The 19,161-nt window shown below is 34.7% G+C and overlaps 1 protein-coding gene and 2 non-coding genes across 3 annotated transcripts in view; all 3 read right to left on the bottom strand.

The window, feature by feature from the left end:
- LOC134796405 (klarsicht protein) overlaps positions 1–19,161 on the bottom strand; it is a 338,016-nt gene that overhangs the window by 47,877 nt on the left and 270,978 nt on the right. The gene's annotated exons all lie outside the window — the stretch shown is intronic.
- Positions 1,084–1,222, bottom strand: LOC134798690 (U4 spliceosomal RNA). The gene has a single exon (XR_010145251.1). It is a non-coding gene; the product is annotated as a U4 spliceosomal RNA (small nuclear RNA).
- On the bottom strand, positions 12,106–12,178 carry Trnaa-agc (transfer RNA alanine (anticodon AGC)). Its single transcript has one exon. It is a non-coding gene; the product is annotated as a tRNA-Ala (tRNA).

Genomic DNA, 19,161 nt, shown 5'->3' with positions numbered 1-19,161 from the left:
CTAATCCTATTACACTTGACATGATAGCTTGTCCTCAATACAGCCAATTGACCAGTCGGTGAGTAGACATGAAAACATTATCATAATGGTTTGGATCGCCACCTGCTATGATATAATTGGAAATTTTGATAGCTTCGGTTAAAATTTGATCAAAGTTACTCGTATGTCGTATTATTATTTTTAAATAGAGAGAATAAACATAAATAATACAGATATTACAGTACATGGAACCATGAACCATATACACGGTGGCTATAAAATAACTGCATTCCCGTTGCCATGGTTTTGGGATTATACTGAGCAACTTTTACTATGGGACCAACCCCGAAATCGCGAAAAATTATTTACCCTCCCATAGAAAATAGACCAGCCAAAATGTACGAAACAGCCAAATTTTTTTCGCGATTTCGGGGTTGGTCCCATAGTACCTAAAAGTTACTCAGTATAATCTCAAAACCTCCCTGCTGGCAACGGGAATGCAGTTATTTTTAAGCCACCCTGTATATTATATATTTTTTAAATATAATGATTCAATACAACTACCTACCTAAAATTATATTTTTTTTCAAACAAGTGTGAAGAAGGACCTTAAATCGATAAAAACGTAAGGATAAGGTCATAAATCAGTTGAACCCCAATTTCTAATTCCCACAGCCGACGACTGGCACAAATTAGCGCAATTACCTTCTCCACGCATAGTGCCAACATAAGCTACGTATCAACGGTAAGCTGCAATTAACCAAGCTCTCCGTTTACTGTACCTATGGCAAATTAAAGTTGACTGACTCTATGGGATATTAACGTCGAGTCTGAGAACGAAGTTTATGGGATATGTCAACCATTCGCTTGTAATTTGCGTTTAGATAATAAATTTGCGACTTGCGACACGTGAGGTCTGCCGGGTAGGTTAGAAACTTTGAAACGTCGCGAGAAATGTTGTGGAAATGTAATAAATAATGTTGAACTGTCTTCAAGCGGTTTAACTAATTTTACAATAAATATAAAGACTAACTTTTGACTGTCGATAATAGTGTTGTTTTGTTTCATTTATATGTGTAATGTAACGAATATATGGATTTTGAGGCCTTTACGGCCATTCAAAAATTGCCATAGCGGACGGTATTTCACGTCCACACGGCGGGGTATTGGTAAAGTTTTCAACTAGCAATAATCGCACCTCGGATTAACCTCATTGGTTACGATATTGCCTCTGCGCAAAGTTAATAAAATCAGCGAACGCGAGGCAGCCCATAAAACTACGTCGAACAAACGATAGCGTGTTCTATCTCGATGCCAGCGCCATCTATTGTGGAATCTTGCAACTACTGTACGTACACGCATAAAAAGTAGACCATGATGGTTCAAGCTCTCGCGGGAAGGAGTAGTAGGAGTACAGTACATAGTTGCGTTGCGCACAATTAAAATACCTGTTTATATGAAGCTACGCTATGTTGTAAAAACATATAAATGAAATCAGTAACGAAATCTCAGCGGTTACTAGAACGCTGGAATATTAAAGTATGTAATTACTTGACGATGGGAACTAACCAGCTTGGTTGATCTTGGAAGATACCTCTACGCTATGCCAGTTTTTGTTTTATGACTTATGAAAAGGTGCAGTGAAATTATTATGGGCAACCTACTATTGCTTGCTTATGTCATGTAAAGCAACGGGAGTGGTCATTTCTCCATACAAACGTACTCCTCGTTTTCCTCCGTGGTTTTTGAAGCTAGAGCAATGATTTTTTCAACACAGATTAATATTGTCAATATCTGGGTCGGACCGTTTTGCTTTTTTTGATATTTTTGTTTTTTAAGGCGCTAGAGCCCTTCAAAAATGGCCAAAATGGCCTAATTGACTATGCCGCAATGAGAGGCGTGGCATTCAAAACTGATATCAATTAGCCAAAAAAGCAAAACGGTCCGACACAGATAATTTCATAATCATTTAGATTTCCAAATTTGGTTACGATTGGTTAAGTTTTGGAGGAGGAAACAGAGGAGTACGAAACCTCGATTTTTGAGATTTTTACGCAGGATTTTTCGCCTTGTCCTTATCGCACTACTTTTAGGTGCCGCTTCCGTTAGCGAGACGGGTATATTTACCTAAAATATTTAAAAATCAGCTCCTGTTTCGTCTTAAGGTTTTTGGTCGCGCCATGACTTCGATCAATGGGCAAACGGGAATCTTCGGTATTATGAGTTGTTGCACACGCGAACTTGTTTTCACGAACACGAACGAGAACAAAAAGGCGAGAGATCAAAAGGCCGGCCACAAAACCCCATCGTATTTTATTTTCCCTTCAAATGTGGTATGGCGGAATGCTTCTTTTAATGAGGTATTGTTACTCAATGCTGAGGATTCCCACTCTTACGTGTTGTATGAAATGGGGGTTTGCGTAAAGAATTAACATTTATTTTACAAAGTTCGGGCCATTATCTGACTTAGTACACGGATTTCAAATTAGCACACATAACGTAACTGAAAGCATCTAAAGGAGATGTCATGCTTTCAAAGTAAAAATAACAACTTCTCAAGTTGTAAAACATAAACAAACGAACCGACGCAACATGCATGCAAACGCAGTGACAGCTGACAGCCATAGCAAACTTGCGAAATGACACCTTAGCGAATCGGCGAAGTAAGCCAACACAATCATAAGGTCACCAATGTAACACCTAACGCATGCTGTAACAGGTTAGATAAACAAAATCAAATAATGATGCTGTGAAATCAAAAAACGAGCACAATGAGATTCATGAACGCTCAATTGCTTGTTGTAAAGTATATGTAGTAGTGGGTTGGAATTTGGAATACAACGGTCAAATGTACATTGTGCATCAAATGGAAAGCAAGGTCAAGCATATTTCATTAAACTTAAATATATTAAATTTTTTCAATAAACTTTGTATTGGAATTTAGTTTCATTAAAAGTGAGAGGACATCAAGTTTTGTAAAGCAAGATTAAAAAAACATATAGATAATATCTAAATATTATTTTGATACAATATAGACGTTGCTACTATTTACTTTAATAGACATTACATATTTTAATAGTTTTGACATCTGCAAGCACATTCATTGCAGATTATGATTTTTACAGTAACAAGTTACTTTAAACAGTCCACTTAAAGTAGTATATTTTCGTTTCAACAGTTTGCCGAGATATTTTTAGAATGTTTGATGATGTTGTAGCTACTTTATTCATCTCAGCAAGAGCGTACTTTGACATAATTGTGAACTAGGTATCGCAACTTCAAGACACGTTTTGACGAAATTACAAAGCCGCAAATGTTGTAAATTACTAGATTGCTATGACTCATCAGAATTAAGGCGATGTTGTAATTCCGGTAATTGAAGTAGTGCAAGAAAAACGAAGGCCGATGTTACAGATATATTTGAAGACCTTCAACACAATAAATGACAACGATATACACGCCTGACACGCCTACCGATTATTTAAATATGTACCTACTATTTGCACATATCATGCAGATTTTATGCTTATGATTTGAATCGAATTCAACAACTGCATACAAAATACTAATCCATACCTAGCAGTGCTCATTCAATAATTATCTATATATATTATGTAATACCTGTTTAAAGTAGATGTGTAACTAGCAGACTTCTAATATATAAATCAAGGCCTGTTCACTTCCTAAGAAAGTTATGTCCCCAAATAATTGCGCATGTATGCGCCTGAAGCTTCTATGTGTGCTTTGGCCTCCTAGAAAAAGTTGCCAGTAATCAAAATAAAAACATTTTTCTACAGCAACATTGCTCCCAACTAAGATTTAAATTTTCACGAATTTTTTACGTTATTAATCATAAAACGGGACTTAAAACACTTAAAACTTAACTACGCGCGATTAAGTTTTATAATGAAGATTTGCTTTCAACTGTCTTTATCAATGTTCATAAAATATATGGAGGGTAGGTACCTCTACCCACCATAATAAAAAAATATATTTGTCAATGACTCTGTCCAACTGCTGTGGTTAAAGTTCATAACGAAAATTTTATTTATTAAGTCTTTAAATAATAAATACAACGTAGCGGTACTACCACTTAAGACTCTGTAAGTCTGTACTTACATGGATTACAGCAATGCACATAGAAAATGTGCTAAATGCTGAGCAACGGCTGTTGAAGATACATATTTGAGTGAAATTCATAGCTTTAGTGGGTTCAGAAGGAACCGCGTCATAACGCATCTGGAAAGCGTATTAATTAACCGTAAAGAAATGTATGAATACAAGTTGGAAATCTGTGAAAAATGCCGTGTGTAAAGTGTAGTGTATCTGTGTGTGTAAAGTGTAATAGGTAGGCATGCCTAAAGTTATTTGTACTATACTGAAAACTTTGTGAATGCGCTTTATTAATGTCTATTTTTTTATTAAGTTGTCAGGGTTTAATTTTCAGTGTATATTTCTATATGTAAAACATTTTTCAATAAATAAAATAATACCATGTTATAAACATAAATATGCCTTTTATTTAAATCAATTGATAATACCACAAACAAGGGGTAATATTTGCATCTTTCATATATTTCGTGATATGAAGATAACAAATTATGTTTATCAACAGAATTACTACCTATACCTACCAATACCCGCCAGGCTAAACCGGTTGTCAACTTTAGTTCCATTGGTACACAACGACGGCGCCACTAGTATAAACGTATAAACGGTTGGGGACATTTTTTTGTATGGAGTTACCGTTCTTCTCCTAGTGAGTATTATATTCTTTGATATAAATGTATGTGTATCTAACTGCAATAATATTTAATGTAACCGTGTCTACTAAAATCTTTATGACATTAAAGTCAATAGGTAAACTAACAAAAATAAATATGACATGTCACCTTCACTAACGAACAGAATAGGTATGATAATTATGTAAACGTTTTGTAAGCAGTCAGGCACTAAGGTCAGCATAATTATCATATACAAGCTCGCATTCGCATCTCTAATGATGCACAAATAAAAGGTAGTTACAAAATGCGATGAGATTGAAAACCGCGGCGGATGAAACAATGACGGCCAGGACTTTCACGGTTCTCTCGCCGGTGAAACTGTAACTTTGCGAAATGCGCAATCAGCCACAATGTTGCCACAACACACATTGGATATGCAGTAGCAACACTAGCAACTGTAGACATGGTATAAATCTAAAATAAAATCATCATCTAAATATGGCTATATTACGTATTTTTGAGTAGGTAAATGTCATGGGATGGTCGAAGTGAAAGATTACATGATTCGTATTACAAATTGTATTCTTCTGTCGTATAAATGCCGCCTTTTGGACAATTTGCAATTAATTAGAAACCAATTTATTGTAGACTTTATTCACATGGAAACGACTACATAACAAGGACAGCTTGTACCTAGTCTTGTAACCGTGATACCACGATTAGGTAAGTAATAGGACCTCTAGTCTTATTAACTAAAACTACATAATTGTTGCCTTATTTCCCCCTTTAAAGAACAATTACGGAATAAGTTTAATTAAACATTTTGAAATTGAACTCTTTACTATAATATGATGAGAATAAGTTACTATATTTAAGTAAGTTTCTAATGAAAAATATAAAGTATCAAGCCACTTATATTTATTATTTAATAAATTTTGATACCAATTTTATTTATACAAAGGCATAAAATTATGACATATGAATACAGGTAAAAAATGTCCGTTAAAAAACTTTAGTTTTAGCGGTAGATTTAAGACATTTGCCTCGGTTTTAAAACACATATTTTAACTGTGGACTGCGTCGAAGTCAATCCCGCCGCAAATCATAGTAATGACCGCGCGTATCACGTCGCATACGCAGCCAATCTGCAATAGATGAATTTCGATTCACGTTTGATTTACAACTTTTACAAGCCTTCCATTCGCTTTCAGTTTCTACAAACTACTCGTCTTGCCTAAGCATATAATACAGCCTGTATTGATGTCTAGATGAGATTTGTATGGATGCAAATTGCATATCAAAGAAACCAATTCATTATAGGTCGTATGCTCATATCAGGTTGTAAGTAATGGTTAGCGCTTTAATGGCGATGGCGAAGGCAATAGTTTTATCACTAGCTTTTCATATGCATACTGCATACCTACTAAAACACTATAGCATAGTAAGTACTGTATGTCGTACTGATGATCCCATTTTTAATATCTAAACAGCATTTTTCGTCGAAAATAATGAAGTTTGACTCGAGTATGTGAAAACTAGGGAAAATATTTTTTGCTGGGAATGAAACCTAGCTAGACCGATGTGTCGTCTCTCGTCTCCATAAAGCAATATTCGAAAACTTATTTACATGGTTTATCTTATAGTATTTATTAACTAGTATTAACTTATAAATCAACACTGGCACTGAATTAAATAAATTAACTGATTTATTTGTTAATGATATTTTTAATTTATCAGCTGATGTAATGAATGTGATGGAATCTTTTATAAACACACCTAATGCCCATAACAAACAAGTTATTACTGTCACTGCACTTGAATGACTATTTGTAAAAGTCGCAAACATAGCAAACACATTCAGTATTTTCTTTTCTGAATGCATCAATCTAAACGATATGTGTAAGGTTGGGGTTGGTTACGCCAATGCAAAAGGGTCCACAAATGTCAAATGCCCAAATACACATACGGCCTTTTCACCTAAATTGGTAGTAGTCGTGGAACACGTGTTTATGGGAGGCGCAGGCGCAGCTGCGGTGCACGAGGGGCCGTATTATGAAATAGCCATATGCTTCGTGATGTTACTGGAATAATGTAATAAAATAAGAAGGAAAGCTTTAAACGGATGCGACGCGCTAAAAATAAAGTAACACTAATCATAAATCCTCATCGATCGTAGCGCTTTCTCGGTTAGGTAAACTTTGACGTAGAACATTGGACATTTAGGATTGGAATTTAGAGGTAAATAAATATAAATAAACTAAACGTAATATTTATGCAAACCTATCAGCTATTGAGAAACTACAAAAGAACTGTAAAGTATACGAAAAAGTTGTGCAACAAAATCAAAGTGAAAGATCTCTCATGCATTATAATCACACATGGATTCTCAAGTCAACAGCCGCCGGCGACAAGCTGCAATCATTCAAATAGTATACCTTAAAGCAGCGGTCGGCAACCTTTTAGCAGCCAAGGGCCACATAGTATAGTTAACGAAGTAGACGCGGGTCGCACTTTGTTAATATTTATGACTTTATCAGACATTGTCGTTTGTCAATATTACATACAAAATAGTGAAAATAGCCAGGGAGTCTCGCGAGCCGCAAGTGAGAGGTTCGCGGGCAGTCTGTTGCCGACCACTGCCCTAAAGGGTGTGTTGCATTCATCAACTTTAAATTTGAACGGGAAGACGCTATGAACACGAACAAGCAATTTATCTGATGCCATTTTTCATTTTTTAAGACACGCTGCTATTTAAAAAGTCATCTACATATTACGTTTGTTATTTACACAAATACAGTATTGTATATGAGTTATATGTATTCCGATAAATCGCACCCGGGAGCAATAACCCGTCGATCTGATAAAGATTATGGCACTAAAGCCTTCGCAGGCTTCGCTTTGAATAATTACGCTATACGTGACGTACAGTCGATAACGTTTTAAGTACCATTAGGTTCAAATTCACGAAAGACATTCTGGCTCTGAATGGTGCACAGGCCCGTTGTTATAAATCTACCACGGCCAATAATAATAGTAACAATAGCAATATTTACTGCAGATATTATTAATTGGTGTACAACAGTGGTCCAAATTGGCCTCGATAAGCAACTGGTAATATAAGACTAAAGCTTGATGATGATTCATTTTATACGTAATACGAAGTCAAACCTCATGTCTAGTAATGCTATTTTTGCTAAATGGCATAGCGCGGAAACACCGAACAGTTACCTGTAACAAATAAAAATAATTTGTATAACACTGGCTACTTTTAATTAACAGAGTATTGTAAGGCACGCAGAAATAATATTTGTTTTAAACTCTACAACGAGCTACTTGAGTTCAAGGGCCCGGAATTATAAGTACAAATGATGTTTGAAATTGTACAAGATCCATAACTCTTGCTTTTAAAAGAAAAATTAATCATACCATACCAAACAGGTAATGGATGCTGAATGTGTTGTATGTACGCTCAGTATACCTTTGCCAACGAGCCCAGTAACATTGGAATTCAATAGTTCAAACAGAAAGCCAAAACAAGAATGTTGCGTACAAAGTATCAAGAGCTTTGTATGGAGAAACGGGAGATTATATTGTTAGTTTCATATTCGTGTTAAACAGAAGCCCTTCAGTTTCGACACATGGCCATTGATTTAAAATGTTGTACAGAAATGTTTCCATTGTACGGTCAACACAAAGATTGTAAATTTAGCGTACCTATTGCAAATTTTGTATGGTTTTTAAAACAACAATAGGCATGTGCTTAGTGTAATTATTACACAATGGCGAATTCTGGAATAACGCAATAAAAAAGGTAATTATTCAAATATCGCATATTATGTGTTGATAGATTGATGATAGTGATGTATCCAAATGACAGATGGTCTACTATGATCTAAACAGTGATATTATACAACATGCAATTAGGTGTTTTGCGGTTGGCCACATAGGGAAATTGCTTAATGAGAATTACATCGTGAGACGGGAATGTAGAAATAAAGTAGAGCGATAGATGCATGTGAAAAAAGGTTTTATTTTCTTTATCACCTGGAGCAAAAGTTAGAAATTCTAGCATCCAATTATAGCTAGTTGAATAACTATTTACTATTAGTAAATAGTACAGTAGCAGTAAAAAAACAAGATCATATTTGACACTCTGCTGCGTCTGTGCAAGATTTCAATCCAAATATTTAGAAACAAAAAAACAATTGAAATGATTTCAAAACCATTGAAACTTGTGCAATGGCGTAATCGTTCAAGTTGGAGAGGAAATAGTAATCTGAGCGAAAAATTTGACTGACAGGCCTAACAATGAAGTTAATCATTATAATTACTGAGTACGTAATACCGGAGGCCTTGGCTCCACGTGCAATAAGATATTAAACTTCCTAGTGTAATTAACCAAGTGTTCGGTTATTAATGATGCCATGTCTGAAATACAAAATCAACGTGTAACAAAAGGAGGAAATAATGATATTCATAATAAGAAGCAACAAAAATCTAAGTTTTATTTGTGGATAGACTAACCAAAAGTACAGATGAAATGCATCTGGTGTTGAATGCTGCACGTATGAGAATATTGAGAATATCAAATCGATAAAAGTTTTTTTTTTAATTTTCATATCTGATATAAACGTTGCAAAATTCCAAACTTTTGAATGTAACATTCAAGATAAACTAAGTGGGTCAAACACATCACAGAAGCGGAGAAGTCCAATGAACTATAAAAGTAATAGACAATAAAGAGAAGAATTACGGCCTACTGAAAATTAAAAGACCAGGTCGTCAGCATATCGCAGGCTGTTCACCTCGGCTACTAATAAAATTGTCTAATCCTTCGCTCGTAGTAACACCCACGTGAGAAGCCATTCAACAATCATGCTAATATTTCGCACTATCATGATTAGGGTTGCACGTCAGACAGTCTTCATTGATCCCTTAGTCTGTTTAATGCAGTTTACTATTACCACAAGCAGAATAAAATTATAGTAAATAAAATTTTAATATATGTAAGGACAGCTACTAATACGTTTAGTTCTTTAAATGTAATATATATCGACAACCAATAAATGTATTCGCCGAGATCGAAATGAGTGGTGTACACGAAGTATAATGTTTACACAGTCGTAACACTCACAATAAAAAAAATCTTTACTACACGTCTTGTCGGCTATGGAATAACAGAGAAGACCGTTGCATTAAGGCCGCCTCTATAAAACAGATCCACTTTTGAAAATAGTCGAGATTTCTCGAGATCAATTTATTTATCTTAAACATGAATAGGTAAACACTTAATAATTTAAATTTAGTAACCAGCTATGTATGTTACATTGAGTTAAATAATAAGTAGCTATATCAATGAAGCAAACCTTGACTCAATTTCTAATTCGTTATGACTGATATTATGACGAACTGAATTCTTATAATAGAATAGAGATCGATATTAAACTACAAGGTCAAGTAAGTAATAATGTTTCGGTTCTATTCGATAAGTTTATTTCTGAAGTATTGATTGGTGGAAATTTAAGCAGATCATATAAATTCTTAATATGTATTAGGATTATACTTATTCGTTTATATAGTCTGTTGTAGATTTTTCTACAACGACTTTATACGGTTATGTAGTAATTGTAGCATCGAAAGTGATATCTATGTGTCACTTCTGATTAGCATAATCGAGCATCGACCACCTCGTTTAGGCACGCATTGATATTCAATACTTCATTTGTTTTGAAATATAATTATATCAATGCAAGAATAAGATATTGAATTAACATGATATACAAATTTAGTATGAAATTTGATGATAGAATATAACAGTCAGGAACCCAAATTGGATGAAATATGAGAGTGAATAAAAATAGCCGGAGCGAGTTATATGAAGGCCACCACATTGATAAATAACAAGGAAATCTATTGTATACCCATGAAAATACTGCCATGATAATCTCGTACTATATCAGAGATTATTGTTTATCGACAAGAAAGTTTAACATTTTTGAATATCATTATACTACAGGACTACACTTAAGACTATGAACATAATATCTAATAATATCTATAACTAGGAAGAGTAGGAAGATGACCAATAAACCATCATGAGTAAAATAACAGCCCATTATGTATAACGTGCATGTGCGGAAACGGAATTCCACAATTTCGTTTACAACTCAAGACTCAAGTGTCTGACACTAATTCACCTGATCTCGCCATTCTAGCCCATTCCCGAGATTTAGTGTTTTCCTACTGTACCGAGTGGGAAGCCGTGCTCTTAAATCATAGAGCCACTTACGTTGCAGAAGACAAATTGAGCCATTTTGTCTACTCCGACGTCTATCTAACGCTAAAACCAGTTAACGTAGAACCATCAAATATTTCCAGTGAAATGGCTTCAGTGGAAAATTCAAAAACATCAGAGCTCTTGCTTGGATGGCTGATATGAAAGAAACTACCGGTTTCCTCAAACCCGAGGGTAGGTTCTACCGATTTATTTTATGAGGGTGATTTAACGAAACGTCAGCAAAAAGCAGTGATTGCTTTATCTATTACGGTTGATAGCTCATGTGCGCTATAGCTGCCAGTTATTTGGACTAAAGGGGGCACTTAGTCAATAGCCGGCTATCATGCGCACTTAATGATAAATTGCTCACTATTTATGTCTAGATATTAGTAGGTCGTTGGTTGCTCCAGGTAGCATACATGATTTCCGGGAATTTAAACATGCAGCCTGACTATGGTAGTTATTTGCTGCTAATATTTATTTATTTATATACAAGATATTGATATAATGAATTATTAATATAAGCATAAGCATTATAAAAACTGTAAATTTAACACATTATTTAAAATGCCTAACATATGTAGTTTTAAAAATTAAATCATTTAGGATTCATGTCTCCAGGAAGTTTAATTTATACAATAAACTTTTCGGGTCAACAATAATGTATTCTTATAAATGTTACAGTATTTACTGTGGCGTTTCGTGCTTTGTAATTTGTTCTTGTTCATTTAGGAGTAACAAAAAACAACCTTGTAAATTCGGTAGGTCGGGTTACGAATGTTACGATCGTACAACCTTGCTCGACGGTAAGCTATAAAGTATTTATCGCCGAACAAAGAGAGGTTGTTGCAGTTGCTAATCGAGGAAGTGTTGCTTCAGTGTTGAATTATCCACCATCCAAGTAATTCGCAGTTAACAGGCCAATTCGAGTTTTTGTTATTCGATCTGTTTCTGGTATGATACTAATCAGTCAGTGTCAAAAGAAATGTCACTTTTGACACCGACAGACCAGTATCATTCGTATATCGTTGATTTCAAGAACTAAATTAAATGAATTTTGGTGTGCAGAAACGTCTGCGAACGATGCTATTAAGCTTAGAAACAAATTAAATGTGGAAAATTCACTGTCCTGGGTGGGACTTGAACCCACGCCCACTGGATTGCTAGCCCAGTGCTCTGCCATCTGAGCTACCCAGAAAGGTCTATAATGGGAATATTTATACCATATATTTTTTATTTGTTTCTAAACTAAATTAAACTAAGAAATACACGGTTGGTTATTATTATTACGTAATCTATTTTATCAGAAGTAAAGTTGGGTTACTTAGTCATTAAATTATTTAGAATAATTGTCATAATACTGATGTTGTACGTACCGAAAATAATATCGTCTGTTATTATAAGACTTATAAGTATGTACCTACCCACTTGAAGGCAATTCTTCTAAATACACGTTTTTTATTGCAATGAGATCATTGTATGACTCACTTTAGTATTATTAATTTATTACTATTAACTTGCACGCTTTACTCTTAGTAGTTGGTCTCTGTTTCTACAATCAAGTGCCATTGGCCTATTTATGAGGTTGTTAAATTACTTAAAAAAAAAGAACTTACGTAATAAGTACGTGTACTTGGTTATTAAGATAATGTATTAACATACAATGTTACACCTATAACGCTATTATAGTAATTAACAAAGTAACTTTATGTTTACACTTAAGAAAATGAAAATGTTAACGACCCCTTTAGAAGAAAAATAATTTTACTACTAATAGAAAGTTTCGTATCGAAACAAATTATTGGGCGAAAAGATCAAAACTTGATAAAGTAATTAATTTGATATAATACAAATTAAGTAACAGAAGCAAATACCTAGCCCAAGATAAGCGTTAGCAACAGATTTAGTATTACTCCAGCAGAATTAGGGCGATGTAGACCTTAGATTATATTTACGGAACTTACATAAACAGGTAAGTTTATCAATAATCGGAGATAGGCCGACCGTAATTCAATCGGAGCAGGTAATTTATCGACAAATAGCGGCCAGTTTGTACGACATGGTTTAAGTGGTAAAGGATAATTTTCAATGCACGAAGTAAGCAGGTTCGCCGGCAAATTATCTGAGAAGGTAGATGGTAATAGTTTGGAATCATTGCAAAACACTGGTTTATTCTTTCAACGTTTAAACACTGCGCGAGATATATGTTGATATGTCTGCTCGTTTGGCTCCTATATCATAAAAAAAAATACCGGCCAAGTGCGAGTCGGACTCGCGCACGAAGAGTTCCATACCATTACGCAAAAAACGGCAAAAAAAAAAACACGTTGGTGGTATGGGAGCCGCACTTAAATATATATTTTATTCCGTTTTTAGTATTTGTTGTTATAGTGGCAACAGAAATACATCTGACAATTTCAACTGCCTAGATATCACGTTCATGAGATACAGCCTGGTGACAGACAGACGGACAGCGAAGTCTTAGTAATAGGGTCCCGGGTTTTACCTTTTGGGTACGGAACCCTAAAAATGTAGACTAGGAATAGGTATTTTTAAACGAGTTGTGATACACTTACTTATATTTTCTTTCTAATCTAATACATATAAGATGCAGGGAAATGGGAACAGATACAGAAGTTCAGACGAATTAACCCACATAGGCACTCGCGGTCGAAATGGCGACGACGTATGAATAAGCCGATATAACGGATTGCTATGTGGTTTTATTTACATTGACATATAAATTCAAATTGTCATCGATATTGGTGGTTTTTGGCATATAATCGTGTCTACAGTAATATTTTTAAATTAATATAATGTACCTTTTGTTGATCAATAAGTTTTACCAAAATAAGCTTGAGGACTCAATATAGGTATTAGTTATACTTTAGTAGTAGAACATATATTTAAAAAGATAGCTAAGGATTAATAAATTGTATCGGCTTACCAATAACAAGAGGGTTAATTGAATAGGCATGACATTTAACTTACTGATTTAGTATCTCCTCTTGTTTCACCATCCCAATTGCATATGCTACGGCTAACAATTATTTCAATCAAAACCTATGCACTATGCCTAATCTAGATTTATTAGACTCAATATCGTTTAAACGTACAACTTGCATCATATAAGTAACGTCATAAGACCGCCTATATAGGTAGGTACAGTCAACGGTAAAAATATGGGTGTAGACAACTTACTCAAAAATATGTCCCATAGTTCTTAATTCACTGACATAAGAGTTATGGGACATATTTTTGAAATGATTTGTATACCCATATTTTGACCGTTGACTGTACTATGACTCGTAATGACTTGGGTTAAAGTCTAACGTGAATCATCCTGCGTAATGTTAGACGGTACTTACTGAATCGCATCTTGACTATGACTAATTTATAGGCCAGTAGAACTCTAATCAAAAACAATTTGTACTAACTGGTTGACTAGATATCGTCAATTTGTCCGAGGATCATATTTCATGATATCATGCAGTAAGCATTTGCTAGATTTGGTGTCATAGATGTACATGTATGTACATGTGTGTAAGTACCTAAGTATACTTTTTGTCAATTTAAGTAAAAAGTGTGAAAACCTTATAGGTAATTAATTAAGGTTTCATATGTAACGCTCCTTATTTAGACAGAAATCCACTAGTCTAGTTGGCCCAAAACAGAAATATCGCCTCCAGTAAGGAGCTAGTTTCTACACGCGGGCATGACTGCTTTTTAAGACATTGCAGGTGGCGCAGGCTTTCCATACGTCTGGTGTATGTATATGGTATGCATATATAATAAAAGGTTTAAATTTTGTGATTGAATGATTACCTACAATCAAATTTGACGCTGGCATGAAATAAAATAGTTTTGCAATAATTTAATATCAAGAAACATGTTTTGTTTATTTCTCAGCTGCTTCAGAACTCTGGATCCGTAAATAAGCCCAGGATAGCGTCACTTACCCCGTTTACTCGTATTACATAGTTCATTTGAAGTAATACATAATACATATAATGTATCTTAAAGAAATGCATTAAGAAATAGCCCTCCTCAAATCTATATGGCTTTTCAACAGGTCATCAAACATTTCGAATCTCTGTATTCATTATGTAGATACGTGTACGAGTACGACTACTTTAACTAATGGCCGCAAAGGGTGTCAGTCAGTCGATTCCCTTTGAAAGGGCCTGATAAGCCGACGCATTCGTGATAATACATTGATTGACGGTCAATAAACCTCGGTCTATGAGACCCACCACGACCCACCGCGCGTTGGTGTGTTAAGGCTAAGTGCTACTTACCTACAAACATTGAAGCATAACCAAATCGGAAATAATAGAATGGGCTACTTTTCGAAAATCTAAGTGTATTATAAACAGTGATCGTACATTTTCCACCATTTTTGGTGCAGCAGAGTGGTGTTAACGGAATTGGTATAGATAATTTCAAATGAAATGGCAAATTAAGGTTAATATTAACGTAATTAACGCTAATTAATCATTGGGGTTGAAATTATTTATACCAATTCCGTTAACACCCCGTCGCTGCATCAAAAATGCTGGAAAATGTACGATCACTGATTATAAAATTATAAATTATGAAAAACTCCTTACCCACTTAACCTACCGAAATTGCTTGACTTGCAAAAAATCTTTTAATTAAAAAGTAAGAAGTTAAAACGTAAAGTAGATTTATACGCTCTAGTTTGCTGAATGAAACATTAAACAACTGCCGAGCCAGACCTAGAACTCGTTGAAAAGAAAAGCGGAATGAAAGTTTTCAAATGCTAAGACTCACGATTATGTCTAAGTAAAAAGTAAAACCTATTATATTCTAAAATAACAAAATAATCCAAACAGATATGAAGTGTCTACATTAATCAAACTAGATTTTAAAATCGATGATTTAAATAGTTTTATATACAAATTAAATTAAGTAATTGACTAGATTTCATTGGATATCGTATTTAACACAAAATAAGTTTTTGGCATAAATTTCATTTTTGGTACAAGCTCTTATCGCTGACTGTACTTTTCTTACGACAGACAACTAATACTCATCGAGTCAATTCTCAAAACCCCTAACACAATTAGGTTGCGTTGTTTCATCACAGAGTTCCCATGGCCACCTCCTGTCTCCATCATCAGATCAGTTCGACAGTACCATATTATTGTATTGTCATCAGAACTACATACAGCTGCCAATTTTCATGACGCTACGATCCTTGGAAGATGGTTAAATTAGTTACCTTAGATTCCATTACATAGTTAGTCAGTTACATACAGGTCGACCTAATAAAAGCTTGTTAAAAACTTGTCGGTACTTCAAGTAAGTATTATTAAAAGAACTATTTTATGAGAGGAACCAAAAAGTGTTACATACCAGTACCAAATAAAAAACATGGAAAATTCTATACGAACAAAAACATAGCAGACACCCACATTGTGATACTATAGTCCACATTACCCCTAACACTTTCACGTCATTGTACCATCAGAATGCAGAACTTTCCGAAACTCGTATGAAACATTATCTGTGACCACACGAAATGAAGCTTTACATGAAATGTAATACAGTCGAGATTTATATCAGTATGTAGTCATTAGTCAATGTACTGTACCGTACTATTGAATGTACCTATAGTAAATATCGATGTAGATATAAAACATATCATTTATTACATAATACAATACACGGGTCAAACTTAATGAAAATATGAAATTAAAGAAGGCTGAATGAGTGTTTGTGGAGTCAATGTCAAGTGATATACATGTATTAATGTATTGTAGCAACAAAGAGGTCGCAAGGTCAGGACGGCGAAAGAAATTTACGCCTATTCTAACTATTGACAAAATGATTGCATCGTTAAGTTTCTATCGATTGATAAATGATGCTTTGAAAGCTTATTTATTAGCTAGGATATGCTTGTGTATTTAGCGTTTTAACCATCCAAGGAGCTTTCAAGCTCATCAAGGTGTCACACATCTATTTACGGCTATTGCAAATGAACAGGTAACTATTTCTATGGGCATTCATTTTCAAATTGGCCTTTTCGACCTGCGATTTAACAGATAATTCCGGCGTCCGCTGCTCGTAGTAAATAAAAATAAAGATTCGCTGCTAAACTAACAGTGTTATACCAATAGGCACTAAGACAAACGGCTATAATGTATTAAATCTTGACAATATCGCAGGAAATATTCCCTTCATACATTTAATAATCAAAATAATGTCTATTGCTTGCTTCTATTACTTTATACATCCGACATTGATTATACGCACATTTCTCGAAATGAAACTGTTAGCCGCAACATCTCACTTACAGTGTCGGGTTCAACCACCTCCAATATGCCAACTATTCCTTCCTTACACCTATAATTACGGACCCAGCTCGTTAGAATTACCCTCCAGCTAAATTCGCGGAACGAAACAGATTCGTCAATCATTTACAGACAAATAGCTAACAGCTTATCCATGAATCTCCATGGGTCCATAATGTTAACAGTAAAGGGAGAAAGTCTAACTTACGAGGGCAAGGCGAAATTTACAACAAGTCTGAAGCGGAAAAGGATAGTAGCTCTTAAAACATGGATTGGTCATTCTGGTAAACGGACAGTAATAATTCTCAACGGGAACGAAATAAATCGGTAGCCAATCGAAGAAAATGTATAGCTTGTACAATCCCGTCCCTTGTTGGTAAACAACTTACTTAAATAATACCTACTTATCTGTTTTTTTAATTCTATTCTCATAGTAACAACAATTAAACAGTATTTAATTTATTATAGACATTAACGGTCATAATAACAGAGGCGTTTATATACGCGTAATAAAATAAACAAAGCAATACTAAAATAATTATATCAAGGAACAGATCTGATGATAAAGATTTAAAGGCTCGCTCGCCCCTTTAATTTACAGCTTTAAGCGACAACATAACAATCGATTACTATTGCCCGGTCGATAAATTCTCACCGGTGATATTAGAAGTTTCGAATTCACGCTCGATTCGATTTATGTATCACGTTTCCGGAAACAATTACCCACGGTGGTCTTCAGCTGTGACAGAGAAATTATCGAGACTGTTTCTAAACTCCAGTGCGTCGCTTAATGGGTCCGTGACTGGTTACCTTCCGCGAAGAATGGGGAGCCAAAGGTTCTGGCGCGTCTCGCTAAATCACCGATGGAAAGTCAATTAACTATTTGCATAACGGCTGGAAATATGTACTTCAGACAGTTTCCTTTTCATGCAATACCTTCAATTTGGTATTAATTACATACATTAATAATTTATAAAAACGAACTAATTTACTCTAATAAATTACATGCGTTCGGTGATCCAATTTTCATTGAAACATGTGCCGTAAGAATTATCGCTTTGAAGTGTGAACCTTGAATTACATGAAATTAGCATCAATCAACACTGTGCAACGGTACAAATGGAGGTCGCACTCTTAAACAGGCACGCGGTACACTACACATTTTGCTATGGATGTAATGCACCATACTTATCGAATTCCGACCAAATTATAACGAAAGGGCAGGAATATCGGATCGGAATAGTCGTCGCCGACTCACGACTTAACTTTAAATCACGATGTGTATATTTAGATCTCAAATGTAAGTTAAGTATAACTTTATCTACGTTGACAATTTTGGACGTTGCTCGTGTATTTTAGACAAGGTATATATAGGTAACCCTAAAACAATATTTACAAACATGACACCATTGGATTGATCTACTCGTAACTTGTCGAATGTCGACGATCGTGTTGTCAACGTAAAGGAAATAGTTTATCTGCATCTGTCGTTACAAGAGCGGCATACAAATTAAATTGTGATTCTATCTCTCGTTATGTTACAAGATTGTGTGAATAAGTTATCTCAACTCAATTTCAGATAGGCTGGAACTTGTATAACCATAGATAGAACATAACACACATACGTTTTGAGTATTAGGTTTTTATTCACATTATGGCTGCTGTGATTGCACAAACTTATATGTATACTATAGTCAGTATAGTCAAACGTATACCAGATATACGCGTGATTTATGTTTATGAAATACATACTAAAACCGTGATACTTAAGAGCGCTCTTACAATAAAAGTCGAAATAATGCAAAATTGATGATACTAGTCGACGAAATTCAGGACTTTGCGCTCATTATTAGAAACAATGAGT

The sequence above is a fragment of the Cydia splendana genome, chromosome 1, assembly GCF_910591565.1.
Source record: "Cydia splendana chromosome 1, ilCydSple1.2, whole genome shotgun sequence".
NCBI classification, from domain to species: domain Eukaryota; kingdom Metazoa; phylum Arthropoda; class Insecta; order Lepidoptera; family Tortricidae; genus Cydia; species Cydia splendana.
The sequence above is the reverse complement of the archived record's forward strand: the minus strand, read 5'-3'. Positions and strand labels throughout refer to the sequence as shown.